General features: G+C 52.2%; 1 protein-coding gene across 29 annotated transcripts in view; it reads left to right on the forward strand.

Annotated features, from left to right (window-relative positions):
• MAP2 (microtubule associated protein 2) overlaps positions 1-27,292 on the forward strand; it is a 341,956-nt gene that overhangs the window by 172,616 nt on the left and 142,048 nt on the right. For 28 of the 29 annotated variants that reach the window (XM_068137835.1, XM_068137844.1, XM_068137839.1 and 25 more), the window contains one exon: positions 25,635-25,696. The gene's annotated coding sequence lies outside the window, so the exon portion shown is untranslated. Of the gene's footprint in view, positions 1-1,912; positions 2,163-25,634; positions 25,697-27,292 lie in introns of those variants that run through there. The other variant, XM_068137838.1, reaches the window with a different exon arrangement.

A 27,292-nucleotide genomic window follows, 5' to 3' on the forward strand; every position in this document is an offset into this window, starting at 1 on the left:
TCTCCCAGGCAACCAGCACCAGAACAAGAGGATCTGCTGGACACACTCCTCTCAATGCACCCTAGTGTTGTGGAGTCTCCCTCCCTGGAGATCTTCAAACCCCACCTGGATGTGTTCCTGTGTGACCTGCTCTAGGTGATGCTGCTCTGGCAGGGGGGTTGGACTGGATGAGCTGTGGAGGTCCCTTGCAGCCCCTAACATTCTGGGATTGTGTCATCCCCAGGCAGAAGTTAAGTCTGTGTGAGATCATGGGCTCCCAGCTGCTGTCAGAGGCCTCCTCAGGGACAGGTGACTACAGATGTGTCTTCAGGTGCTCAGCACTGCCTGTTGCTTGTCAGTGCATATCTGGTAATTAAAAATTGGACAGTGTCTTGGCTGACTTGCTAGCTAAAGGATGCACAGTGTTCTGTGCTGACAGGCTTACAGGAAGAGCTGTGTCCTCTGGCACATGAAATGTGGCGATGCTCCCAGGACCTTGCTTCCTTCACCAGAGGTAAAAGTTGGTGCTAGGGTGGATTAATAAACAAACAGTTGGATTTTAAAGCCTTTGCTGTTGTTTATTGGTCTCTTAGTGCCTGTATCTGGGTCAGGGCAATCCCAGGCACTGATACAGGCTGGACAGGGACTGGCTGGAGAGCAGCCCTGGAGAAAAGGCCTTGGGGGTGCTGGGGGATGAGAAGCTCAACAGGAGCCAGCAGTGAGCACTTGCAGCCCAGAGAGCCAAGCAGAGCCTGGGCTGCAGCAAGAGAAGTGTGGCCAGCAGGGCCAGGGAGGGGATTCTCCTGATAAGGATCCTCAAGGATCAGTGCTGGGCCCCATCCTATTCAGTATCTTCACTGATGATCTGGATGAGGGGGTTGAGTCAGTCATCAGTAAATTTGTGGATGACACCAGGTTGGGGGCAGGAGTTGATCTGTTAGAGGGCAGGAGAGCTCTGAAGAGGGACCTTGACAGGCTGGACAGATGGGCAAAATCCAACAGGATGGAATTCAAGTCCAAGTGCCAGGTGCTGCACTATGGTCACAACAACCCCATGCAGCACTACAGGCTGGGGTCAGAGTGGCTGGAGAGCAGCCAGGCAGAAAGGGACTTGGGGGTACTGGTTGATAGTAGGTTGAACATGAGCCAGCAGTGTGCCCAGGTGGCCAAGAAGGCCAATGGCATCCTGGCCTGCATCAAAAATAGTGTGGCCAGCAGGAGCAGGGAAGTCATTGTGCCCCTGTACTCTGCACTGGTTAGGCCACACCTTGAGTACTGTGTCCAGTTCTGGGCCCCTCAGTTTAAGAAGGACATTGAGACACTTGAAGGTGTCCATAGAAGGGCAATGAGGCTGGGGAGAGGCCTTGAGCACAGCCCTGTGAGGAGAGACTGAGGGAGCTGGGGTTGCTTAGCCTGAAGAAGAGGAGGCTCAGGGGAGACCTTCTTGCTCTCTACAACTCCCTGAAGGGAGGGTGGGGTAGCTCTACAATGCTTTTCATAAAGAAGGTACTGTTACACTGAACTGCTTCCAGGAAGGTTGTGTTTTTTTCTCTCTTTGCTTGCTCTGTAACCTGGGATGAGTAATCTGCTTCCTGTCCCCACATCTGTCTCTCTTACTCAACAGTCTTCCCTAGAATATGTGTGGAAACCCCCAAAACCTTCATGTATCTGGAGGCTGTGAGGTAGATAACTCAAACATTTGCATTTCTGTAGTTCTCTGGGCTGCTGTGCCAAGAGGGAGGGGAGAGGCTCTGCTCAGTTGCACCCTGGGATAGGACAAGGGGCAGTGGATATAAACTACAGCACAGGAGGTTCCACCTCAACATGAGGAGGAACTTCTTCACTGTGAGGCTCACAGAGCACTGGAGCAGGCTGCCCAGAGAGGTTGTGGAGTCTCCTTTTCTGGAGCCTTTCCAGCCCTGTCTGGATGTGTTCCTGTGTGACCTGTGCTGGATTCTATGGTCCTGCTCTGGCAGGGAGCTTGGACTTGAAGATCTGGAGATCACTTCCAACCCCTAACATCCTCTGATCCTGTGATCTAAAAGCTATACATCCTCTGCACTGGTTTGAAACTGGAGTGGCCAAGGTTGGTCACTTGCCAAGACTGGACCTATATCTTGTAGAAGGCTCCCAGGGGATTCTCAGGTTGAAGGCTCTGCAGTGAGAATTCTACTGTTGATGGGGTAAGTGCAATGAGCCATGTGTTCTGTTTGGAGCAATCTGTGGCATGGAGGGCACCCTCCTACTATAAGCAGCACAGGGGATTGCTTTTACTGTGACAGTTAAAACACCAGAGGTAAACATTTTACATGCCTGCAATTTGCTGTATGTAAAAATTGATTGTAGAGCTAAAGGTGTGTTCCTCCCTGTGTGTTCTGTGGAGCATGAGGAGAAACTTCTTTCTAGTGAGGGTGACAGAGGCCTGGAGCAGGCTGCCCAGAGAGGTTGTGGAGTCTCCTTCTCTGGACTCATTCAATCCCCACCTGGTTGCATTCCTGTGCAGACTCCCCTGGGTGATGCTGCTCTGGCAGGGGGGTTGGACTCAAGCACCTCTGAAGGTCCCTTCCAACCTCTAATCTACTGTGATACAGAGAGCAAATCCAAAACAGAGACTCACAGAATGTTAGGGGCTGGAAGGGACCTCAAAAGCTCATCCACTCCGATCTTCCTGCCAGAGCAGCATCACCTAGAGCGGGTCACACAGGAACACATCCAGATAGGGTTTGAAGATCTCCAGAGAAGGAGACTCCACAACCCCCCTGGGCAGCCTGCTTCAGGCCTCTGTCACCCCCACAGGGAAAAAATTCTTCCTCCTGTTTCTCTGGAACTTCCTCTGCCTCAGCTTCCACCACTGCCCCTTGGGCTGGCATTGGGCATCCCCCAGCAGAGCCTGGCTCCAGCCTCTGGGCACTCACCCTGCACAGCTTTAGCAACAGCAATGAGGTCACCTCTCAGGCTCCTCCTCTCCAAGCTCCAGAGCCCTCAGCTCCCTCAGTTTCTCCTCATGAGGAAGATGTTCCACTGCCTTCAGCGTCTTTATGGCTCTGCACTGGACTCTTTCAAGCAGTTCCCTGAGGTCCTTCTTGAACTGAGGGGCCCAGAACTGGACACAATATTCCAAATGTGGCTTCAGCAGGGCAGAGTAGAGGGGGAGGAGAACCTCTCTCCACCTACTCACCACAGCCCTTCTAATCCACCCCAGGATGCCATTGGCCTTCTTGGCCACCAGAGCACATTGCTGGCTCATGGTCAACCTCCCATCCACCAGGACCCCCAGGTCCTTTTCCCCTTCACGGCTCTCCAGCAGCTCAGTCCCCAACCTCTCCTGCTCCATGGGGTTGTTCTTTCCCAGATGCAAGACTCTCCCCTTTGGCCCTTGTTGAATTCCATTCCATTTCTCCCTGCCCAGGTCTGGCTGAATGGCAGCACAACCCTCCTGTGTCAGCCACTCCTCCCAGTTTGGTGCCATCAGCAAACTTGCTGGCAGTGCCCTCTGTGCCCTGCTCCAGGTCACTGATGAATACATTGCAGAGCTCTGGTCCCAGCAGGTTAGATTGGCACAGCACCATCCTGTGCGTGGCTGGTGACGGCGTAGCTGTGGTGTGCCTGTGGAGGTGTTTAGTTACAGGCTCTGCTTACACAAGTGGAGGTGTTTTAATTCACACAGCCACACAAGTCTAATGAACCCGTAGGCAGTAATTGTGATGGACTTGGCTGAGTGTTTGAAGGTAAGAATGGTGAGGGGAAATAACAGAGAGGCTGTGTGAAGCCCTATTCTGTTTCCTTCCAAGCGATTTAATGGCCACACGTGGGCTCAGCCTGCACAATTAAACTCATGGTGAAATCCTTTCACGCCCTACTCAAACAGGGTTGTGTGCCTTTATTGGCTGGTTGCAAACACTACGTTCACTGGCTCACAGGATCTTAAGGGTTGGAAGGCACCTCTGGAGATCTCCAAGTCCAACCCCCCTGCCAGAGCAGGACCAGAGAATCCAGCACAGGTCACACAGGAACACATCCAGACAGGGATGGAAAGGCTCCAGAGAAGGAGACTCCACAACCTCTCTGGGCAGCCTCTTCCAGTCATCTGTCACCCTCACAGTACAGAAGTTCTTCCTCATGTTGAGGAGGAATCTCCTGTGCTGTAGTTTCCATCCATTGCCCCTTGTCCTATCACAGAGTGCAACTGAGCAGTGGCTGTCCCTGTCCCTTCCTTCCTGACCCCCAGCCCTCAGCTCTTGATAGACATTGGTCAGATCCCCTCTCAGTCTTCTCCTCTCCACACTAAACAGCCCCAGGGCTCTCAGCCTCTCCTCACCAGGCAGGGCTCCAGGCCCTTCAGCATCCTTGCAGCCCTCCCTTGGACTCTCTCCAGCAGATCCCTGTCCCTCCTGAACTGGGGAGCCCAGAACTGGATGCCATATTCCAGGTGAGGTCTGAGCAGGGCAGAGTAGAGGGGGAGGAGAAGCTCCCTGGCTCGGCTGGACACACTCCTCTCAATGCACCCCAGGATCCCCTTGGCCTTCTTGGCCCCCAGGGCACATTGCTGTCCCATGCAGGACCTGCTGTCCCCCAGCACTCCCAGGACCTTCCCCATGCGGCTGCTGTATCCTTGAGGTCCCTTCCAACCCTGACAATTCTGTGAGTAGGGTTACTTGATTGTTTCTTTTCCCTTATTTCTCTTGGGAATAATGAGTTTGGAACAAGCCCCTCACAACATGCTGTGTATCCAAACGAATCTCTCTTCCAACCCCTTCAGTCCTGTAAGCACTCATTAGTCTCCTGGCATTAAAGCAGCCACTTGGAGGGGTGTCAGTGAGACTCTTTCCTCACGGATTGTTTATCAACAACTGAAAATAGCTGAGGCAAGTTTGTTGCAAGTGCACACATAGCTACAGGGAGCTTTTGTGGGACCTTTGTTTTTGCTTTAAGCAGTTCCTTGCACACCAAATGTGCTGAGTTTTCCTTTCAGTGTTTCTTTGTTTTGCTTTCATCGGAGTTTCTTCTTCTTAGAATCTCAATCTACCCATTTCTAGTTTTGTTCCATTCCCCCCAGTCCTATCACTCCCTGACACCCTCAAAAGTCCCTCCCCAGCTTTCCTGTAGCCCCCTTCAGATACTGGAAGGCCACCAGAAGGTCTCCTCGGAGCCTTCTCCTCTCCAGACTGAACAACCCCAACTCTCTCAGTCTGTCTCCACAGCAGAGCAGCTCCAGCCCTCTGCTCATCCTCGTGGCCCTTCTCTGGGCACCTTCCAGCACCTCCAGATCTTTCATGTGATAGAAGTTGGGTGGCAGGAGGAGGATGTAGCCTAATTAAGGCAAATTGATTCTTTAATGTGTGACACTGAGCACATGGCCGGGGTTACAGGAGATTCATTCCATCTTCAGTTTCCCAGACTTTCTGGTCCCACTGGCACACCTGCTCAGGAAGGGTTGTGTCTGTATTTATAGAATCACAGAATGGTCTGGGTTGGAAGGGACCTCCAAAGCTCATTCAGTCCAACCCCCTCTGCAGTCAGCAGGGACATCCCCAACTAGACCAGGTCACCCACAGCCCTCTCCAGCCTCACCTTGAATGTCTCCAGGGATGGGGCCGCAACTACCTCCCTGGGCAACCTGTTCCAGTGTTCCACCACTCTCATAGGAAAGAACCTATTCTTAACATCCAATCTCAATCTGCTCTGTTCTACTTTGAAGCCATTGTCCCTGGTCCTGTCCCTGCAGGCCTTTGCAAACAGTCTCTCTGCAGCCTTCTTGTAGCCCCCTTCAGGTCCTGGCAGGCTGCTCTTAGGTCTCCCTGGAGCCTTCTCTTCTCCAGGCTGAACACCCCCAGCTCCCTCAGCCTGCCCTCATAGCAGAGCTGCTCCAACACCCTGAGCATTTTCATCACGCTCCTCTGTTCCCTCTCCATCAGGTCCATGTCCTTCCTGTGTTGAGGGCTCCAGACCTGCACACAGCACTGCAGGTGAGGTCTCAGCAGAGCAGAGCAAAGTGGCAGAATCACCTCTCTGGCTCTGCTGGCAATGCTGCTTTGGATGCAGCCCAGGCTGCCCTTGGCCTTCTGTGCTGCAAGCTCACCCTGCCTGCTCCTGTCCAGCTTCTCCCCCACCAGCACCCCCAAGTCCTTTTCCTCAGGGCTGCTTTCTATCCCCTCCTCCCCCAGCCTGTATTGACAGCGAGGATTGTTCCAGCCCAGGTGCAGAACCCTGCACTTGCTCTTGTTGAACCTCATGAGGTTCCCCTGGGCACCACCTCTGCAGCCTGTCCAGGTCCCTCTGGATGCCATCCTGTCCCTCTGGGGTATCAACATCACCACTCAGCTTGGTGTCTGGTGGAGCCTGCTAATGTGACACCTCCTGCCTCTGCAGAATTCAAGCACACTTCTTTGGCAGTGTCTTTTTGATGGCAGCATCTCCTCTCTTTATGCCTTTGCTACTCCTGAGTTAAGGAACACTGTTGTAATTCTGCCTTCACATCTCACACTGGGCTTTGCAGCTGTTGGTGAGAGGACTTTAAACTTCTGTGTCTCAGCTTTAATTCCTGTCTCTCACTTTCCTCATTGTTAAACTGAGATGCAGCACTCACCTCTGGGTTCTTTGGCCACAGGAGGGAACGTTATACTTTCTCTCCAGTGTGATACAGAATGGGATGAAATGGGATGTGATGTGATGGGATGGGATGAGATAGAATGGAATGGAATGGAATGGAATGGAATGGAATGGAATGGAATGGAATGGAATGGAATAGAATAGAATAGAATAGAATAGAATAGAATAGAATAGAATAGAATAGAATAGAATAGAATAGAATAGAATAGAATAGACCAGGTTGGAAGAGACCTTCGAGATCATCCAGTCCAACCTATCATCCAACGCCACCTAATCAACTAAACCATGGCATCAAGCACCCTATCAAGTCTCCTCCTAAACACCTCCAATGACAGTGACTCCACTACCTTCATAGCTAATTGAAGGAGGTTTCCATTCCTTCCACACCTCTGGTTTGGCTGCTGCCTCCCCTAGCCTGCTGGCAGCCTGACCCACACACCCTTCAGCACCTGGAAGGAGAAGAATGAGACTTGCACCGAGAAGGAGAGGCCAGGCAAAGCTCCCTGCTCCTTTCCTGCTCCTTTCCTGTTCTCCTGTACTTGCCCAACTCCTCCAAACCCAGCAGCCACACGTGTCTCTAATGCCTGAGAGTCAGGAGGGCCACTGAACTGGGATGTCTTAGTTTGCATGCCAAGTGCCACGTTTTCTAATCACCTCAGCGCAGCAGACAGGAAAGCTCCTTCCAGAGGGATTTCACCAGAGGTCACAGGGTTTCCTCTGAGTGCTTCTAAAGGAGCTTAAGATAAACTTCCAGCCTATGGCCTGGAGGATCTGTTTACTGCAGGCAGAGGCTGGAGGCCTTTGCTGAGCTCAAGCAGTGATTCTGGTGTTACAGCTCAGATTGGGGCTCAGGAAACCTTGCCTGTGCTCCCCTGATGTGCTGCAGAGCCTCTGCCTGTTTCATCTGCCTTGGCCTCCATTCATAATCTTCACAAAAGTAATCATAAAATGATGTAGATGTGGGCACAATACAGCACAGCTCTCAAAATACTTCCCATGAGAAGGAATCCAGAGATTAGCCTCAAATGTCAGAGGCAGGGAGCAAGCAAGAGCAACAACAGCTGGGGAGCAGGAGACAGGTTATGGAAGACCAAAGGCAGGTAACCTTCATAGTTTCATAGTTTCATAGTTTCATTCAGGGTTGGAAGGGACCACAATGATCATCTAGTTCCAACCCCCCTGCCATGGGCAGGGACACCCCACACTAGATCAGCCTGGCCAGAGCCTCATCCAGCCTGGTCTTAAACACCCCCAGGGATGGGGCCTCGACCACCTCCCTGGACAACACATTCCAGGGTTTCACCACTCTCATGGTGAAGAACCTCCTCCTCACCTCCAGCCTGAATCTCCCCACCTCCAGCTTCATTCCATTCCCCCTAGTCCTATCACTACCTGATATCCTGAGAAGTCCTTCCCCAGCCTTCCTGTAGGCCCCCTTCAGATACTGGAAGGCCACAATGAGGTCACCTCGGAGCCTTCTCTTCTGCAGACTGAACAGCCCCAACTCCTTCAGTCTGTCCTCATAGGAGAGGTGCTCCAGCCCTCTGATCATCCTCGTGGCCCTTCTCTGGACACGTTCCAGCACCTCCACATCCCTCTTGTAATAGGGGCTCCAGAACTGGACACAGTACTCCAGGTGGGGTCTCACCAGGGCTGAGTAGAGGGGGAGGATCACCTCCCTCGACCTGCTAGCCACACTTCTCCTGATGCAGCCCAGGATCTGATTGGCTTTGCGGGCTGCAAGTGCACACTGAGAGCTCATGTTGAGCTTTTTGTCCACCAGCACCCCCAAGTCTCTCTCCTCAGGGCTACCCTCCAGCCAGTCACTGCCCAGCCTGTATTTGTGCCTGGGATTGCCTCGACCCAGATGCAGGACCCTGCACTTGCTCTTATTGAACCTCATGAGGTTGGCTTGTGCCCACCTCCCCAGCCTGTCCAGGTCCCTCTGGATGGATCCCTTCCCTCCAGCGTGTCTGCTGCACCACACAGCTTGGTGTCATCAGCAAACTTGCTGAGGGTGCACTCAATGCCACTGTCCATGTCCCCCACAAAGATGTTGAACAAGACAGGTCCCAGGACTGATCCCTGAGGGACTCTGCTTGTCACTGGCCTCCACTGGGACATGGAGCCATTGACAGCCACTCTTTGGGTGCGGCCATCAAGCCAGTTCCTTATCCATCTAGTGGTCCACCCATCACACCCATGTGTCACCAGCCTGGAGACCAGGATGTGGTGCGGGACAGTGTCGAAGGCTTTGCTCAGGTCCAGGTAAATGACATCAGTTGCTCGCCCCTCATCTATTAATTTTGTCACCTGCTCATAGAAGGCCACCAGGTTGGTCAGGCAGGATTTGCCCTTGGCAAAGCCATGCTGACTGTTCCCAATCACCTCTTCACTATTCTTTTGAGCAAGTAGTGACTCCAGGAGGATCTGCTCCATGATCTTTCCAGGCACAGAGGTGAGACTGACTGGCCTGGAGTTCCCTGGTTCCTCCTTCTTGCCCTTTTTGAAGATGGGGGCAATGTTTCCAATACCTGAATGGCTGCAGAGGGACTTTTAACAAGAGTGTCCACCCATAGGACAAGGGGAAAGGGATTGAAACTGAAGGAGAAGAGGTTGAGATTGGATCTTAGGAAGAAGGTCTTCATTATGAGGGTGGCAAGGCTCTGGCATGGATTGTCCAGAGAGGTTGTGGCTGCCCCCTCCCTGGAGATGTTGAAGGCCAGGTTGGATGGGGCCTGGGGTAACCCAGGCTGGTTGAGAGGTGTCCCTGCCCATGGCATGAGGGTTGGATTAGATGAGCTCTAAGGTCTCTTCCAGCCTGAGCCATTCTATGATTTCATGGGGCCTCCATGTCATAAATAGGGGGTCATGGTAACAACTGGGGGTTCCTTTTCTAGAACAGCCAAACAGAAAGAGACTTGGGGGTACTGATTGACAGACACCTAAACATGAGCCAGCAGTGTGCCCAGGTGGCCAGGAAGACCAATGGCATCCTGGCCTGCATCAAAAATAGTGTGGCCAGCAGGAGCAGGGAAGTCATTGTGCCCCTGGACTCTGCACTGGTTAGGCCACACCTTGAGTCCTATGTCCAGTTCTGGGCCCCTCAATTTAAGAAGGACATCGAGACACTTGAACATGTCCAGAGAAGGGCAACAAGGCTGGGGAGAGGCCTTGAGCACAGCCCTGTGAGGAGAGGCTGAGGGAGCTGGGATTGCTTAGCCTGGAGAAGAGGAGGCTCAGGGGAGACCTTCTTGCTCTCTACAACTCCCTGAAGGGAGGCTGTAGCCAGGTGGGGGTTGGTCTCTTCTCCCAGGCAACCAGCACCAGAACAAGAGGACACAGTCTCAAGCTGCACCTGGGGAAGTTTAGGCTGGAGGTGAGGAGAAAGTTCTTCCCAGAGAGAGTTGTTGGCAGTTGGAATGTGCTGCCCAGGGAGGTGGTGGAGTCCCCATCCCTGGAGGTGTTCAAGAGGGGATTGGATGTGGCACTTGGTGCCATGGTTTAGTAGTCATGAGGTGTTGGGTGCCAGGTTGGACTTGATGATCTTTGAGGTCTCTTCCAGCCTTATTGATTCTATGATTCTATTTCCTCTGTGTCTCCATTGGGCTACCAACTCTCCAAGGCCCAATGCCCTTTCTCAGCATGTGCACTGTCTGCTGTCCTGGGTCCTGCTCTCAGCCAAAGCTTGCATGCTGTAAGGATGTGCTTAGCACCTCGGTATAAGCTAGGAGTAAGGAGGATTGGATCCTACAGGGTTGTTGGTGCTTCCTTTGATGATGAGAGCTGAGGGAGCCATGGGATGCAGAACTCAAAGGCAGCTTGCTGGGGAAAAAGATAAATAAGTCTCTCAGGCCCTGTGGTTGAGAGGAAAATCTGCTTTTACTGAGCTCAGGATCCTTAGTTCTGAGCTACCAGAAGACGACTAGAAAAGCTTGAGCAGGGTTAGCTCTGTAACCTGCAGCGCAGGGCTGTTGTGATTTAAGCTTTGCTTGACTCCTAAAGCCCAAATGGAACAGATTTAGATTGCTTCCCATCTCTCCTTTCTCTTTTTTTTCCCCTCCTGGTAGGGGAAAGCAAATTAGACAGGAGAAAAGAGAGGTAAAATCACCAAAGAAACAGTCTAGAAGCGATTTGGAAGTAAAAAGTGAAGTTCAACAAAATATCAAAGGCCTTTGAATGAAAGGAGAGTTACAAAGGGATAAGGAGAAAAGGGTAAATACAAATATATGCAAACCCAGGCCCAGCTGGCAGAGGATTCTCTGGGTGCAAATGTGCTGCCCAGGAAGGTGGTGGAGTCCCCAGGGCTGGATGTGTTTGAAGGTGGTTTGGATGTGGTGCCTGGGGCTGTGGTTTGGGGGTGATCCTTGTAGAGTAGAGTTCGGGGTTGGACTTGGTGATGCTGAGGGTCTCTTCCAACCTGAATGTTTTCTGAAGGTGTGGGGCTGTGAGTAACCACTGCAGCCTGCTCCTCAATGTCCTCTCCAGTAAGCCAAGTGCAGCTTTCAGCCCATAAAGCATTTCCTGAGCTTAGCCAAAAGCATTGTCACTTGAATGCCTTTTGATGCAGTCAGGAGGCTGTGATGCTGAGAGGGAATTATGATTTTCTTTAGAGGGATTTAGTTTCAAGAAGGTAGAACTCTCTGTTCTGCCTGTTTTGCTGCTTGGCTTTGCTGCTTATTGCTCTCTACAACTCCCTGAAGGGAGGCTGTAGCCAGGTGGGGGTTGGTCTCTTCTCCCAGGCAACCAGCACCAGAACAAGAGGACACAGTCTCAAGCTGTGCCAGGGGAGGTTTAGGCTGGATGCTAGGAAGAAGTTCTTCCCATAAAGAGAGATTGGCCATTGGGATGTGCTGCCCAGGGAGGTGGTGGAGTCACCATCACTGGAGGTGTTTAGGAGGAGACTGGATGGGGTGCTTGGTGCCATGGTTTAGTTGATTAGATGGTGTTGGGTGATAGGTTGGACTTGATGGACAGGTCTTTTCCAACCTGGTTAATTCTCCTCTCCTCTCCTCTCCTCTCCTCTCCTCTCCTCTCCTCTCCTCTCCTCTCCTCTCCTCTCCTCTCCTCTCCTCTCCTCTCCTCTCCTCTCCTCTCCTCTCCTCTCCTCTCCTCTCCTCTCCTCTCCTCTCCTCTCCTCTCCTCTCCTCTCCTCTCCTCAGATGCACCATGCAGTTCCTTTTTTTTGGGGAAGGAAATAAGGCTTTTTACTCAGGGATCACTGCTGGTCCCAGTTCTGTTCAGTATCTTTATCAACAACTGGCTGAGAGCATTGAGTGCACCCTCAGCAAGTTCCTGATGATACAGAACTGGGGGATGGCTGACACCTGCCAGGCTGTGCTGCCATCCAACCAGAGCTGGGCAGGCTGAGAGCTGGCTGCAGGCAAACCTCAGGGAGTTCAACAAGGACAAGTGCAGGGTCCTGCATCTGGGGAGGAGTAACAGCAGGCACCAGGACAGGTTAGGGAATGCCCTGCTGGAGAGCAGCTCCATGGAGAAGCTGTAAAGGAGGAGAAATCTTCTGCAGCTAGAGGTGGTCACTGTCACAGGTGCAGCTGGAATCATGGAAGCGTTTGAGTTGGAAATGACCTCTAAGATCATCAACTGTCACCATCCTCTAACAGTGCTAGGTCTAGTGCTAAATGATGGCCCTCAGCACCACATCTCTGCATCATTTAAACACCTCCAGAGAGGAGGTGCTGCTGATTTCCATAGGATTTCTAGACCCACGAGCACAGGAAGTTGTCCCAAAATGCAGGGACCTCAACACAGCTTCTGGCTTCTCACAAAGGTACTTACAAGTTAGCATTATATTTTAATTATGTGGAAAGAAAGATCATAGAATCACAGAATGGTCTGGGTTAGAAGGGACCTCCAAAGGTCATCCAGTCCAACCCCCTCTGCAGTCAGCAGGGACATCCCCAACTAGATCAGGTTGCCCACAGCCCTCTCCAGCCTCACCTTGAATATCTCCAACCACCTCCCTGGGAAACCTCTTCCAGTGTTCCACCACCCTCATGGTGCAGAACTTCTTCCTCACATCCAATCTAAATCTGTTCTGCTCCATTTGAAGCAATTACCCGTGGTTCTGTCCCTGCAGGCCTTTGCAAACAGTCTCTCTGCAGCCTTCCTGTAGCCCCCTTCAGGTCCTGGCAGGTTGCTCTTAGGTCTCCCTGGAGCCTTCTCCTCTCCAGACTGAACACCCCCAGCTCCCTCAGCCTGTTCTGGATCAGAGCTGCTCCAACCCCCTGAGCATTCTCATGGCCTCCTCTGGACCCTCTCCATCAGGTCCTTGTCCTTCCTATGTTGAGGGCTCCAGACCTGCACACAGCACCGCAGGTGAGGTCTCAGCAGAGCAGAGCAAAGTGGCAGAATCACCTCTCACCATCTGCTGCCCACAGTTCCTTGTGAAACCACAGGATAGTGGTCTCCCACTTCTGGCAGCTTCCAGCTGTTTCAAACCCCTGTGAAAGATGGAGGGCATTTTATTAAAGTAAACAGAGCTCTCTGAACTGAGTGCTCTAAAAGGAAAACACTCCTGGCTTGACTAAATCCCTCCAGTTGAATAAGGACACACAAGTGTGGATTCTTTATGGGTATGCTGGCCTCAGCTTGACCTCAGCTGGCCATCTGGATCCCTATTTCTTAATAACAAATAGGCTGCTGACTGTGGATTTTATGACTTATGGCTTAAGCTATTAAATACAGAACATTTGGCTTCACAGGAACTCCATCAGTTTCAAATAAACAAGTGGTTGGTGCATATACGTTACAGGAGGCAGTCCTCCCACCAAGCTCTGCTCCCACATGAATGCAGGACACTTGCAACAGGGCCAGGTGCAAGGTCCTGCAGCGGGGTTGGGGCAGATCTTGAACAGAAATGGGCTCAAGCCAACCTCATGAGGTTCAACCAAGACCCAAGTGCAAGGTCCTGCAGCTGGGTCAGGGCAATCCCAAGCACTGATACAGGCTGGTCAGGGACTGGCTTGAGAGCAGCCCTGGAGAAAAGGCCTTGGGGTGCTGAGGGATGAGAAGCTCAACAGGAGCCAGCAGTGAGCACTTGCAGCCCAGAAAGCCAAGCAGAGCCTGGGCTGCAGCAAGAGAAGTGTGGCCAGCAGGGCCAGGGAGGGGATTCTCCCCCTCTGCTCCACTCTGCTGAGACCCCACCTGGAGCACTGTGTCCAGTTCTGGAGCCTCTGTTCCAGGAAGGATCTGGAGGTGCTGGAAGGTGTCCAGAGAAGGGCCATGAGGATGAGCAGAGGGCTGGAGCTGCTCTGCTGTGGAGACAGACTGAGAGAGTTGGGGTTGTTCAGTCTGGAGAAGAGAAGGCTCTGAGGAGACCTTCTTGTGGCCTTCCAGTACCTGCAGGGGGCTACAGGAAAGCTGGGGAGGGACTTTTTAGAGTGTGAGGGAGTGATAGGACTGGGGGAAATGGAGCAAAACTAGAAATGGGTAGAGTGAGATTGGATGTTAGGAAGAAGTTCTTCCCCATGAGGGTGGTGAGAGACTGGCAGAGGTTGCCCAGGGAGGTGGTGGAAGCCTCATCCCTGGAGGTTTTTGCAGCCAGGCTGGATGTGGCTGTGAGCAAGCTGCTGTAGTGTGAGGTGTCCCTGGCCATGTCAGGGGGGTTGGAACTGGATGATCCTTGAGGTCCCTTCCAACCCTGACAATTCTGTGATTCTGTGCTCTGCTTCTGCATATGCAGGTGCTGGAGAGTCCTGTTTCACACTGGAAAATTCTCTTCCTGGCAGGTGCTCATATCTCACTCTCTCTGGCATGGAGCATGGCTCATTTACTTAAGTCAACAGCAGGTTACTGTTTTTTCCACAAAGCAGGAACCAGATGCATGCTAAGGGGAATTTTATGCCAGGTGTGGCTGCTTCAACAGTGCCTGGCCTAGGAGAGAGAGCTCATTTCTGTCAGAACTGGCACCGGGCAGGCAGAGAATGAAGGGCTACTGTATTTCAGGTTTGGGAATGGATCTTGTCTGAGAGAGAAGGAGCTGAATTTTGTTCTAGGATTGTGACAATCCTACATGTAATCCTTTCTCACCTTCCATGACACAGCATCACGGTACATTAGAGGTTGGAAAGGAGCTCCAGAGGTCACCCAGTCCAACCCCCCCTGCCAGAGCAGGGTCACTCAGGGTAGTCTGCACAGGAATGCATCCAGCTGGGCTTTGAATGTGTCCAGAGAAGGAGACTCCACCACACCTAGCTTCCTGGGGTGTGCAGTCCCAAGTGGTTGTCTGGCTCTTCGTGCCCTGTTTCTCCTAGAGCAGAACAGATTGAGATTGGATGTTAGGAAGAGGATCTGCACCATGAGGGTGGTGGAACACTGGAAGAGGTTGCCCAGGGAGGTGGTTGAGGCCCCATCCCTGGAGATATTAAAAGTGAGGCTGGAGAAGGCTGTGGGCAATCTGATCTGGTTGGGGATGCCCCTGATGAATGCAGAAGGGGTTGGATTGGATGAGCTTTGGAGGAGGTCCCTTCCAACCCAGACTATTCTGTGATTCTACTATTTTGTGATTTGATGATTCTGTGATTCTAGGATTCTACTGCTCCTCCTTCTTGCCTGACACACAAAGCCCTGTGGGGGATAGTGGAGGAGCAGCAAGGGACACCATGTCATGGGCCTCTGGAGAACTCAGGCATGCTAGGTGGACTTCCTGACCCAGTGAGTGTGAGCTGAGGTTTATGAGGAGTCACAAAGTCAAACACGCAATGCACCTGCAGCCATCTTCCCCAGCACTCTGCCTGTCAGGCAGGGCACCTCCTGCAGCAGACCTGAGCAGTTGGTGTGGGACAACTGTGTCTTAACCATGAGAGCTGTCTTGACTAGACTGCATCTGTCCAGAGCAGGGTGATTCCATCCTCAAGGGCTGCTATCATACCCTGTCCTCTCCTAAGCCACCACTCTCTGTGCCTTCTTGCTGCAGGCCTGGATGATAGAATAGAGTAGAGTAGAGTAGAGTAGAGTAGAGTAGAGTAGAGTAGAATAGAATAGAATAGAATAGAATAGAATAGAATAGAATAGAATAGAATAGAATAGAATAGACCAGGTTGGAAAAGAACTTTGAGATCATTGAGTCCAACCTATCATCCAACACCATCTAATCAACTAAACCATGGCACCAAGCACCCCATCCAGTCTCTTCCTAAACACCTCCAGTGATGGTGACTCCACCACCTCCATGGGCAGCACATCCCAAAGGCCAGTCTCTCTTTCTGGGAAGAACTTCTTCCTAACATCCAGCCTAAACCTCCCCTGGCACAGCCTGAGACTGTGTCCTCTTGTTCTGGTGCTGGTTGCCTGGGAGAAGAGACCAACCTCTGCCTGGCTACAACCTCCCTTCAGGGAGTTGTAGAGAGCAAGAAGGTCTCCCCTGAGCCTCCTCTTCTCCAGGCTAAGCAACCCCAGCTCCCTCAGCCTCTCCTCACAGGGCTGTGCTCCAGACCCCTCCCCAGCCTCATTGCCCTTCTCTGGACACCTTCCAGCAAGTCAGCATCTTTCCTAAACTGAGGGGCCCAGAACTGGACACAGGACTCAAGGTGTGGCCTAACCAGTGCTGAGTAAAAGGGGAGAATGACCTCCCTGCTCCTGCTGGCCACACTGTTCCTGATGCAGGCCAGGATGCCATTGGCCTTCTTGGCCCCCTGGGCACACTGCTGGCTCATGTTCAGCTGCTGTCCACCAGCACTGCCAGGTCCTCCTCTGCCTGGCTGCACTCCACTCTGACCCCAGCCTGTAGCACTGCCTGGGGTTGTTGTGGCCAAAGTGCAGCTCCCGACACTCAGACTCGTTGAATGCCATCCTGTTGGACTCTGCCCATCTGTCCAGCCTGTCAAGGTCCCTCTGCAGAGCTCTCCTACCCTCTAACAGATCAACTCCTGTTCTCAACTTGGTGTCATCTGCAAATTCACTGATGATGCATCAGTCTCTTGGTCTCTGGTTCCTCTGGTGAGCTCTGCCCTGAAGTCCAGCCTGTAGATGTCATTTTGTGGAGGGATCTGGCACCTCAGAGACTTCCCCACAGCCTCTGAAGCTGCATGAGGGAGTTTTTTTCCTTGGTTGTCCTGTTTAGCAGCTCCCTCCATGGCGTGGCATGACCTGATTAGACTCATAGCAGTATGTAGATGCTGCCTGGCTGGGATGTGCAGGAGGTGGCAGCAGGGATTTCAGGCAGAACTCAAGGAAGCGATGGCAGGGGGGTGCCTGGAAAACCCTCAGCAGAGCAAGCAAAAAGCTTCCAGTTGCCAAGTGCTGGAAGACTTTGCTTAATTCCACTTCACCCTGTGACACTGATTCCAGGCTTGCTAATGGCCCTAAGCAGTTTAGAGGTGGTTTAAAAGATAAAAGGTTTAAAGCCTCTGAGGACTTTGCCATGCAGGGTTGGCCTGTGCATGGGGACCTGCCTGTCAACAGCACCACGAGCAAAGAGATGAGGTCCTCTCCACATCAGCACCAGCATAAAGCTTCCATAGAGTCACAGTATCACAGAATCACCAAGGTTGGAAGAGACCTCAAAGATCATCGAGTCCAACCTGTCACCACAGACCTCATGACTAGACCATGGCACCAAGTGCCACATCCAATCCCCTCTTGAACACCTCCAGGGATGGTGACTCCACCACCTCCCTGGGCAGCACATTCCCATGGCTAACAACTCTCTCTGGGAAGAACTTTCTCCTCACCTCCAGCCTAAACCTCCCCTGGCACAGCCTGAGACTGTGTCCTCTTGTTCTGGTGCTGGTTGCCTGGGAGAAGAGACCAACCCCTTCCTGGCTACAACTTCCCTTCAGGTAGTTGTAGAGAGCAAGAAGGTCTCCCTTGAGCTTCCTCTTCTCCAGGCTAAACAACCCCAGCTCCCTCAGCCTCTCCTCACAGGGCTGTGCTCAAGGCCTCTCCCCAGCCTCATTTCCCTTCTCTGGACACCTTCAAGTGTCTCAATGTCCTTCTTAAACTGAGTGGCTCAGAACTGGACACAGGACTCAAGGTGTGGCCTAACCAGTGCAGAGTACAGGGGCACAATGACTTCCCTGCTCCTGCTGGCCACACTCTTCCTAATGCAGGCCAGGATGCCATTGGCCTTCTTGGTCACCTGGGCACACTGCTGGCTCATGTTTAGGCCATGATGCACTCTGGGCTGTGGGCAGTGCTGCCACAGTGCTGCCAGGCTGGGGTGCTGCCAGGTGGAGGTCTTCAGGCAATGTCCTCATGGCATTTGAGTTTCTCTCAGGCATCACCCTATGGGCTGACCTGCTGGAGAGCAGCCATGGGGAGAAGGATCTGGGAGTGCTGGTGGACAACAAGTTCTGCATGGGACAGCAATGTGCCCTGGTGGCCAAGAAGGCCAAGGGGATCCTGGGGTGCATTGAGAGGAGTGTGTCCAGCAGAGCCAGGGAGGTTCTCCTCCCCCTCTACTCTGCCCTGCTGAGACCTCACCTGGAATATTGCATCCAGTTCTGGGCTCCCCAGTTCAGGAGGGACAGGGATCTGCTGGAGAGAGTCCAAGGAAGGTCTGTAAGGATAATGAAGGGCCTGGAACCCTGCCTGGTGAGGAGAGGCTGAGAGCCCTGGAGCTGTTTAGTGTGGAGAGCAGAAGACTGAGAGGGAATCTGATCAATGTCTATCAATATCTGAGGACTGGGTGTCAGGAAGGAGAGGACAGGGACAGGCTCTGCTCCGTTGCAACCTGTGACAGGACAAGGGGCAATGGATGGAAACTGCAGCACAGGAGGTTCCACCTCAACATGAAGAAGAATTTCTTCACTGTGAGGCTCCCAGAACACTGGAGCAGGCTGCCCAGAGAGGTTGTGGAGTCTCCTTCTCTGGAGCCTTTCCATCCCTGTCTGGATGTGTTCCTGTGTGACCTGTGCTGGATTCTATGGTCCTGCTCTGGCAGGGGGCTTGGACTCGATGATCTCCAGAGGTCCCTACCAAATTCACAACATCCTCTGATCCTGTGATCATCTCTGGTGGCACATCTGCCACAAACCTGGAGCCATGCTTTCAAGGATGTGATTTAGCCAATGTCTTCTGTGCCCCTTCTTCCTGCAGTCTGATGCTTTGGGGTTTATTAGCTTGAATATATCCATCTTAGTGTAAAGCAGCAGCTTAAACTCAGTTACCATGGGTACCACACGATCTGCACAGCCTGCTCTCCTCCAAGTTAACTTTGGAGCATTTAAAATTAGAGATAACATCCAGAAAGCTGTGGACAAGCCCTAGGGTTCTGTGGGTTCCCATGCAGCCTCCTCTGGAGCAGCCCTGATGCCTGAACCGTTGCTCTGATGGAATCATGTAACACAGCATCACAGTTTCACAGGACATTAGAGGTTGGAAGGGACCTCCAGAGATCACACAGTCCAAACCCCCTTCCAGAACAGCATCACCCAGGGGAATCTGCACAGGAATGCATCCAGGTGGGTTTTGAAAGGCTCCAGAGAGGAAGACTCCACAACCTCTCTGAGCAGCCTGCTCCAGGGCTCTGTCACCCTCACTGGAAAGAAGTAGTTTGTGCTAACAGCCATGCTGTGAATGTTTGGTGCTTGGTTACTCCAGGATTATGGAGTTACACACCATGGTACCTCAGGGGGACTCTGGGGATATGTGTCTACCTTATCATTGCAGGCAGGAGCTGAAAGCCTTTGATTGTCACAGAATCACAGAACCATTCAGGTTGGAAAAGCCCCTCAGGATCACCAAGTCCAACCCAGAACCCTACTCTACAAGGATCACCCCTAAACCACAGCCCCAAGCACCACATCCAAACCACCTTCAAACACATCCAGCCTTGGGGACTCCACCACCTCCCTGGGCAGCACATTCCAAGCCCTGACCACTCTTGATGGGGAAAAATTCTTCCTCCTGTCCACTCTGAACCTGCCCTGTTGCAGCTTGAGGCTCTTCCCTCTTGTTCTATGGCTAATCACCTATGAGAAGAGACCAGCACCAAGCTCTCCACAACCTCCTTTCAGGGAGCTGTAGAGAGCCAGGAGGTCTCCCCTCAGCCTCCTCTGCTTCACACTAACCATCCCCAGCTCCTTCAGTTGCTCTTCATCAGATTTCTTCTCCAGGCCCTTCCCAGCTTCCTTGCCCTCCTCTGCACTGGCTCCAGCACCTCCACATCTCTCTTGTCTTGAGGTGCCCAAAACTGGACACAACACTCCAGGTGTGGCCTCCCCAGAGCTGAGTGCCAGGGGACAATCCCCTCCCTGCTGCTGCTGGACACAACATTGCTGATCCCAGCCAGGATGCCTTTGGCTTTCTTGGCCAGCTGGGCACACTGCTGGCTCCTCTTCAGCTGCTTGTCCATCAGCACCCCCAGGTCCCTTTCTGCCAGCAGCTTTCCAGCCACACTGCCCCAAGCCTGGAACATTGCTTGGGGTTGTTTTCCCCCTGCCTCAGGCAGTAACCCACTCTGCTGCCCACAGGAGGTCTCTCACTCTGCAAAGCTGTGAAATGGAATTTTGTTGCTTTCTCATCAGAATCACCTTCTGAAGCTGACAGCCTTGAACTGTTATAATGTCACACTGACATGAGAAGCAAAACCCAGCTCCATTGAAAAGGAAAGTAACTGGCATCTGTTTCTCGTGTCTTGCATTGCATTTCCATCACACCTCTGAAGAACCAAGCTGACTCTTGGAGCTAGGTTGTGATGAGGACATTTTCTGTCTGCCTGGCATATATAGCACAGGAAAATCTGCAAGGTGAGCAGAGCTGCTGAGTTAGAGAAAGATCCTGGGCAGCAAATCTTCAGCTGCTCTAACTCCATGCTTAGCAGTGCTGCAAGTTGCTCTACCCAGCCGTCAATCTTCTTGTGATGCTTTGTCCCCACACTTTGTCCCAGCTGCTTCCCTCCACTCTTCCCTCCCCTTTTAACTCCCTGCAGATTACTCTCCTGTACCACTGGTTGGCACCAGCTTGGCTGTCAAGGCTTTTGTACGGAGCTAGAAGACAATGGTTATTGATCTCTGTGGATGGTGTCTGTCACTCATGGCTGAGACAGAAAGCCCTCTGCACTTGGTGCCATCATGAGGTCTGTGGTGACAGGTTGGACTTGATGATCTTTGAGGTCTCTTCCAACCTTGGTGATTCTGTGACTCAGTCTGGCCACAGCCTGCAAGAGCTGTGCCTGGGAGCAGTCTCATTTCACCACGCTTGCAGTTTTGCATCCTTGAGCTTACAGCTTGTTTCAGACACTGCTGTTAGAGAAGAGGAGGCTCAGGGGAGACCTTCTTGCTCTCCACACCTACCTGAAGGGAGGTTGTAGCCAGGTGGGTGTTGGTCTCTTCTCCCCTGCTCTCCCTGCATCTCCCCATTCAGTTGCAGCATCACAGAAGGCTATCAGATTAGCCAAGCAGGATTTCCCCATGGTAAATCCATGCTGACTACTCCTGGTAACCTTCTTGACTTCTTAGGGGCTGCTTCCCTGAGGAGGAGGCTCAGGGGAGACCTTATTGCTCTCTACAATGCTGAGAGCCCTGGGGCTGTTTAGTGTGGAGAGGAGAAGACTGAGAGGGGATTCAGTAAATGTTTGTAGATGTCTGAGGGCTAGGGGTCAAGAGGGAAGGGACAGCCTCTGCTCACTTGTTCCCTGTGATAGGATAAGGGTCAATGGATGTAAGCTGCAGCACAGGAGCTTAACACCTCAACACAAGAGGAAACTTCACTGTGAGGCTCCCAGAGCACTGGAACAGGCTGCCCAGAGAGGTTGTGGAGTCTCCTTCTCTGGAGACATTCAAGTTCCATCTGGATGTGTTCCTCTGTGACCTGTGCTGGATTCTATGGTCCTGCTCTGGCAGGGGGGTTGGACTTGATGATATCCAGAGGTCCTTTCCAACCCCTGACATCCTCTGATCCTGTGATCCTGTGCGTGAAAATAAAACAAAGCAAAGCAAAGCAAAGCAAAGCAAAGCAAAGCAAAGCAAAGCAAAGCAAAGCAAAACAAAACAAAACAAAACAAAACAAAACAAAACAAAACAAACCCAGAGGCCAGCAATTCATTTCCAGAAGTCTCTTAAGCTATCATAAGAATTGATAGGAACTCCTTAGACAATCAGTCATAGCTATAAAATAGCAGGTGGCACGTCTTCCAAGCAGCATGCCTTGACAATCCATTCTGCCAAGAGCAGCCCCCAGCCCTATCTTCACCAAGCAGCTCCAAAGGAAGTTGAGTTGTGGTTAAGAGCAGTGGTGTGTGAATGACAGGCCTGTGGCAGCAAAGGGGGCAAAATGCCTTCCATGCCTCAGCAGTAGTTGTCATCAGAACAGTTTCTTCCCCCGCTAGTTATAGAATCAGATGAACCCTTTGTAGAGCCCAGACACCAGACTTCCCTTCATGTGCAGCAACTGCCTCTGTCTCTGAGGTTCCTGAAGCAGAACCCCCTGGGCTCCTGGCTGGGCTGCTGGATGCAAGCTGTGAAAATATTGCTGTCAGAAAATACTGCTGTGCTCATTTTCTCCTCTGCTTTCATTGCCCTTCTCCCGTTCCTCTCTTTATTCCTTACATACTGGCAGCCAAGTAACTTCTGTGCCAAGAGGCTGAGGAAACTCTTCTCTCCCAAGCCAGCTGTGCTGACACTGCTAGCCTTGATTCCCAGGAATGATTGAGCAGTGTCTCCAGAGACTGAGAGGGGATTTGATAAATGTTTAGAAATAGCTGAGAGCTGGGGGTCAAGAGGAAGGGGACAGGCTCTGCTCAGTTGCACCCTGGCATAGAACAAGGGGCAATGGATGGAAAGTACAGCACAGGAGGCTCTATCTCAACACGAGGAGGAACTTCTTTACTGTGAGGGTCCCAGAGCACTGGAAGAGAAGACTGAGAGGGGACCCAACTCTCTCAGTCTGTCTCCAGAGCAGAGCAGCTCCAGCCCTCTGCTCATCCTCATGGCCCTTCTCTGAACACCTTCCAGCACCTCCAGAGCCTTCCTGGAATAGAGGCTCCAGAACTGGACACAGTGCTCCAGGTGGGGTCTCAGCAGAGTGGAGCAGAGGGGGAGAATCCCCTCCCTGGCCCTGCTGGCCACACTTCTCTTGCTGCAGCCCAGGCTCTGCTTGGCTTTCTGGGCTGCAAGTGCTCACTGCTGGCTCCTGTTGAGCTTCTCCTCCCCCAGCACCCCCAAGGCCTTTTCTTCAAGGCTGCTCTCAAGCCAGTCCCTGCCCAGCCTGTATCAATGCCTGGGATTGCCCCGACCCAGCTGCAGGACCTTGCACTTGGTCTTGTTGAACTCATGAGGTTGCCTTCTTTCCCTGCAGTGCTTTGAAGGCATTAACTGCCCACATCAACAGCAGCTGAAATTCAGCTGTATTTGAACTTTCATTCCCTAGCAGACTTGGAACTGCATGATAAATGTGTAGTGCATTCTGCCCTGCAGATATCAGGTTATTTTTCTTTGCATCCTGTTGAAAAATGTCTGTTGTCTCATTTTAAGCCTCTGCTGCCCAGGGCAATGCATTGGGGAGGGGGGGGATATGGAGGGTGTAAAGTAGAGAGAAGAATGAGAGTGCAGTGTAGAAGAAAAAAGCTCTGAGATCAGTGTGGAAAGTCTCGGTGTTGATGCACAGAATCCTTTTGCAGCCCCAGTGTTTGCAGGCTGACCTTGTCTTAAGCACTGCTGGGCAAAACACTGAATACTTCAAAGCAAATTGAGGCAGTTTAGGTTTTTCTCATTGCTCTCATGCTGCTCTGGGGGAAGATGTAGCAAAAGATGAGCTCCCAGACTAAAGAGTTTATAGTCTTAAATGAGCCATTCTGCAGGCAGCTTGGTGAAGCTAATAGATCTCTGCAATGCAGTGAGGGCCTTGGGTGGGTGGGATGGGCAGAACCCTTGGGATACCAGCACAGGGAGAAGAGAAGAGCTTAGGAACAGCCCCTGGTCCATGTTATTTTCATCACAGGTGTGGTGTTGGACAGGTGTTGGCAAACACCACCCAAAAGGAAAGAAAGGGGAAATGCTTCTGTAACAGATAGATTTCCCTTCCCTTCCCTTCCCTTCCCTTCCCTTCCCTTCCCTTCCCTTCCCTTCCCTTCCCTTCCCTTCCCTTCCCTTCCCTTCCCTTCCCTTCCCTTCCCTTCCCTTCCCTTCCCTTCCCTTCCCTTCCCCTTCCCCTTCCCCTTCCCCGTCCCCTTCCCCTTCCCTTCCACTGGGGGGAATGGAGCAAAACTCAAAGTGAGTAGATTCAGATTGGATGTCAGGAAGAAGTTCTTCACTATTATAACAGAAACATTCAGGTTGGAAAAGACCCTCAGGATCACCAAGTCCAACCGAGAACCCTAGTCTACAAGGTAAGGGTGCTGAGATACTGGAATAAATTGCCCAGGGAGGTGGTGGAAGCCTCACCCCTGGAGGTTTTTCAGGCCAGGCTGGATGTGGCTGTGAGCAAGCTGCTGTAGTGTGAGGTGTCCCTGGCCATGGCAGGGGGGTTGGAACTGGATGATCCTTGAGGTCCCTGGCAATTCTGTGATGCTGTGATAATACTTTAGGGTAAAAATGCCATCTGGCCATCTGGCATTGGTGTTGCCTGTGTGCCCATCCTTCTGTGAAGGTGCCTGTGGAATGCCTCTGTCTTCTGCTTCTGCCTTTGCCTCTTCCAAGAGGTTGCTTGCACCGGTGGCACATCAGAGGGCTGTTGGGACAGCGAGTGCTGGGCACTCAGCTGTCAAGAGCATCGATCTTTCTGCTGAGCCAGAGCCAATTGAATTAGCTGGGTATTTTCCATTCCTCCTCATCCTGAGAGTGGGCAGCATTGATGCTGCCTGGAGCCTCACTTAATAGAACTAATTATTGCGTGTAAGGGAATGGTGCAGCTCTGCTGCCAGCCTCTGCAGTAAGGGGGAGCAGTCACTTGCTATTGAGCTGCTATCACAACCCTCTGAAACCTAACGGCGTGAGATTGAACACATCCAAGTGCCAAGTTCTGCACATTGGCCACAGCAACCCCAGGCAGTGCTACAGGCTGGGGTCAGAGTGGCTGGAGAGCAGCCAGGCAGAGAGGGACCTGGCAGTGCTGGTTGATGATAGGCTGAACATGAGCCTGCAGTGTGCCCAGGCAGCCAGGAGGGCCAATGGCATCCTGGTCTGCATCAGGAACAGTGTGGCCAGCAGGAGCAGGGAGGTCATTCTGTCCCTGCACACTGCACTGGTTAGGTCACACCTTGAGTCCTGTGTCCAGTTCTGGGCCCCTCAGTTTAGGAAGGAGATTGACTTGCTGGAATGTGTCCAGAGAAGGGCAACAAAGTTGCTGAGGGGTTTGGAATACAGCCCTATAAGGAGAGGCTGAGGGAGCTGGGGTTGCTTAGCCTGGAGAAGAGGAGGCTCAGGGGAGACCTTCTTGCTCTCTACAGCTACCTGAAGGGAGGTCGTAGACAGGCAGAGGTTGGTCTCTTCTCCCAGGCAGCCAGCACCAGAACAAGAGGACACAGTCTCAGGCTGCACCAGGGGAGGTTCAGGCTGGAGGTTAGGAGAAAGTTCTACACAGAGAGAATGATTGCCCATTGGAATGGGCTACCTGGGGAGGTGGTGGAGTCACCATCATTGGAGGTGTTCAGGAGGAGACTGGATGGGGTGCTTGGTGCCATGGATTAGTTGATTAGGTGGTGTTGGATGATAGGTTGGACTTGATGATCTTGAAGGTCTCTTCCAACCTGGTTTATTCTGTTCTATTCTGCTGACTGCAGAGGGACTTGGGCTGGATGAGCTTCGGAGGTCACTTCCAACCCAGACCATTCTCTGATTCTGTGATTCTCTGATTCTGTGACTCTGATTCTCTGACTCTCTGACTCTGTGATTCTCTGATTCTATGACTCTAAGATTGTGATTCTGTGATTCTGATTCTCTGATCCTATGACTCTGTGATTCTGGTTCTATGATTCTCTGATTCTCTGATTCTGATTCTCTGTCTCTGACTCTCTGACTCTCTGATTCTATGACTCTATGATTCTGTGATTCTGATTCTATGATTCTCTGCTTCTGGTGTTGAGTTCATGCTGCATTCACTGCTCAGAGACTAACCTGAGTGTGTATTCCTCTGTTTCTTTACAGGAACTGAGAGCTGCCCTTAAGTTTAACAGCCAGACACAGCATCCTATCATCTGCTTAAACAGGTATGACCTTTCTACTTGCTAGCATAGTTTCATGAGGAGGCTGCTTCCACAAACCAAGGAGGCTTGAGAAGAGAACAACACTAGAACTCTGGATAGTGTCTGGTTCACTTCATATTGCTGGGGTTGGTTCCCCATTTTGTTAATCCCCTTGGGTTTTATTTTGAAAGCCTAATGTTGTCTGAGCCACCATGCACACTGCCAGTGCAGCACTCGTTTGGCTTAGCAAGAACCTCCTCACAGCTCTGGGTGGGAAGGTCCTAAGATGATGGTGCTGTAAAGACACAGCAGCTGAGAGGGGTGAGGGTGTTGCTGCCTGCTGCTGTGGTTTGGCTGCAGCCAGTCACCAGAGCTGGACCACCACTAAACCGTGGCCCTCAGCAGCACCCAAAGGAGCAGCCAGAAAGTATCAAGATGACATTCAACAAGTCCAAGTGCCAGGTGCTGCACTCTGGCCACAGCAACCCCATGCAGAGCTACAGGCTGGGGTCAGAGTGGCTGGAGAGCAGCCAGGCAGAGAGGGAGCTGGGGGTGCTGATTGACAGCTGCCTAAACATGAGCCAGCAGTGTGCCCAGGTGGCCAAGAAGGCCAATGGCATCCTGGCCTGCATTAGGAATAGCGTGGCCAGCAGGAGCAGGGAAGTCATTGTGCCCCTGGACTCTGCACTGGTTAGGCCACACCTGGAGTCCTGTGTCCAGTTCTGGGCCCCTCAGTTTAGGAAGGACATCGAGACACTTGAAGGTGTCCAGAGAAGGGCAACAAGGCTGGGGAGAGGCCTTGAGCACAGCCCTGTGAGGAGAGGCTGAGGGAGCTGGGGTTGCTTAGCCTGGAGAAGAGGAGGCTCAGGGGAGACCTTCTTGCTGTCTCCAACTCCCTGACTGGATGAGCTCTGGAGGTCCCTTCCAGCCCCTAACACTCTGTGATTCTGGGTTTGGTTTTGTTGTTGTTGTTGCACTGAGTGCCAGCCCCTCCTTTTGGAAAGCCTGGGACAAGCAGCCCAGCAGCTTGGGCAGGAGCATTCACCTTCTGGATGGAGAGCTGTGGGAGGACAGAAGCTGCCCCAGCATTTTCTCACGTCAGGGGGAGGGAGCGCAGGCAGCGACCCAGCAGGGCTGCAGGCTGGCTCCCAGCCAGTGTCTGCCAGGGTGAAGGGCAGCAGAAGGCTGCTTTACAGTGATCCTTCATGCTTCAGGAATTTTTCCCATGGCCCCAGAGTACCCTTGCAGCAGCATGCAAGTAGTAAATGAAGGATTAAATTAGACTTAAAGTCTAGACTTAAAGTGATGGGCAGTGTTATTGCATCCACCATTGCCTTGTGGAGAATATTCCACTGATGATGAAGTTAACACTCAGGACAACAACAGTGTCAGTCTCAAACTGTCTCTGCAGGTCCCTTCTTTAACTGACAGCCCTGAACTACTGCTCTTGAAATAAAAGAGTATAGCTGGGGAGTGCCCCCTGGCTTCTTAGAGTCACAGAATTGTCCGGGTTGGAAGGGACCTCAAGGATCAGCCAGTTCCAACCCCCCTGCCATGGCCACGGACACCTCACACTACAGCAGCTTGCTCACAGCCACAGCCAGCCTGGCTGCAAAAACC

This window comes from Melanerpes formicivorus, unplaced genomic scaffold, assembly GCF_026170545.1.
Source record: "Melanerpes formicivorus ecotype bairdi unplaced genomic scaffold, bMelFor1.0.p_v2 SCAF_5, whole genome shotgun sequence".
Lineage (NCBI taxonomy): Eukaryota > Metazoa > Chordata > Aves > Piciformes > Picidae > Melanerpes > Melanerpes formicivorus.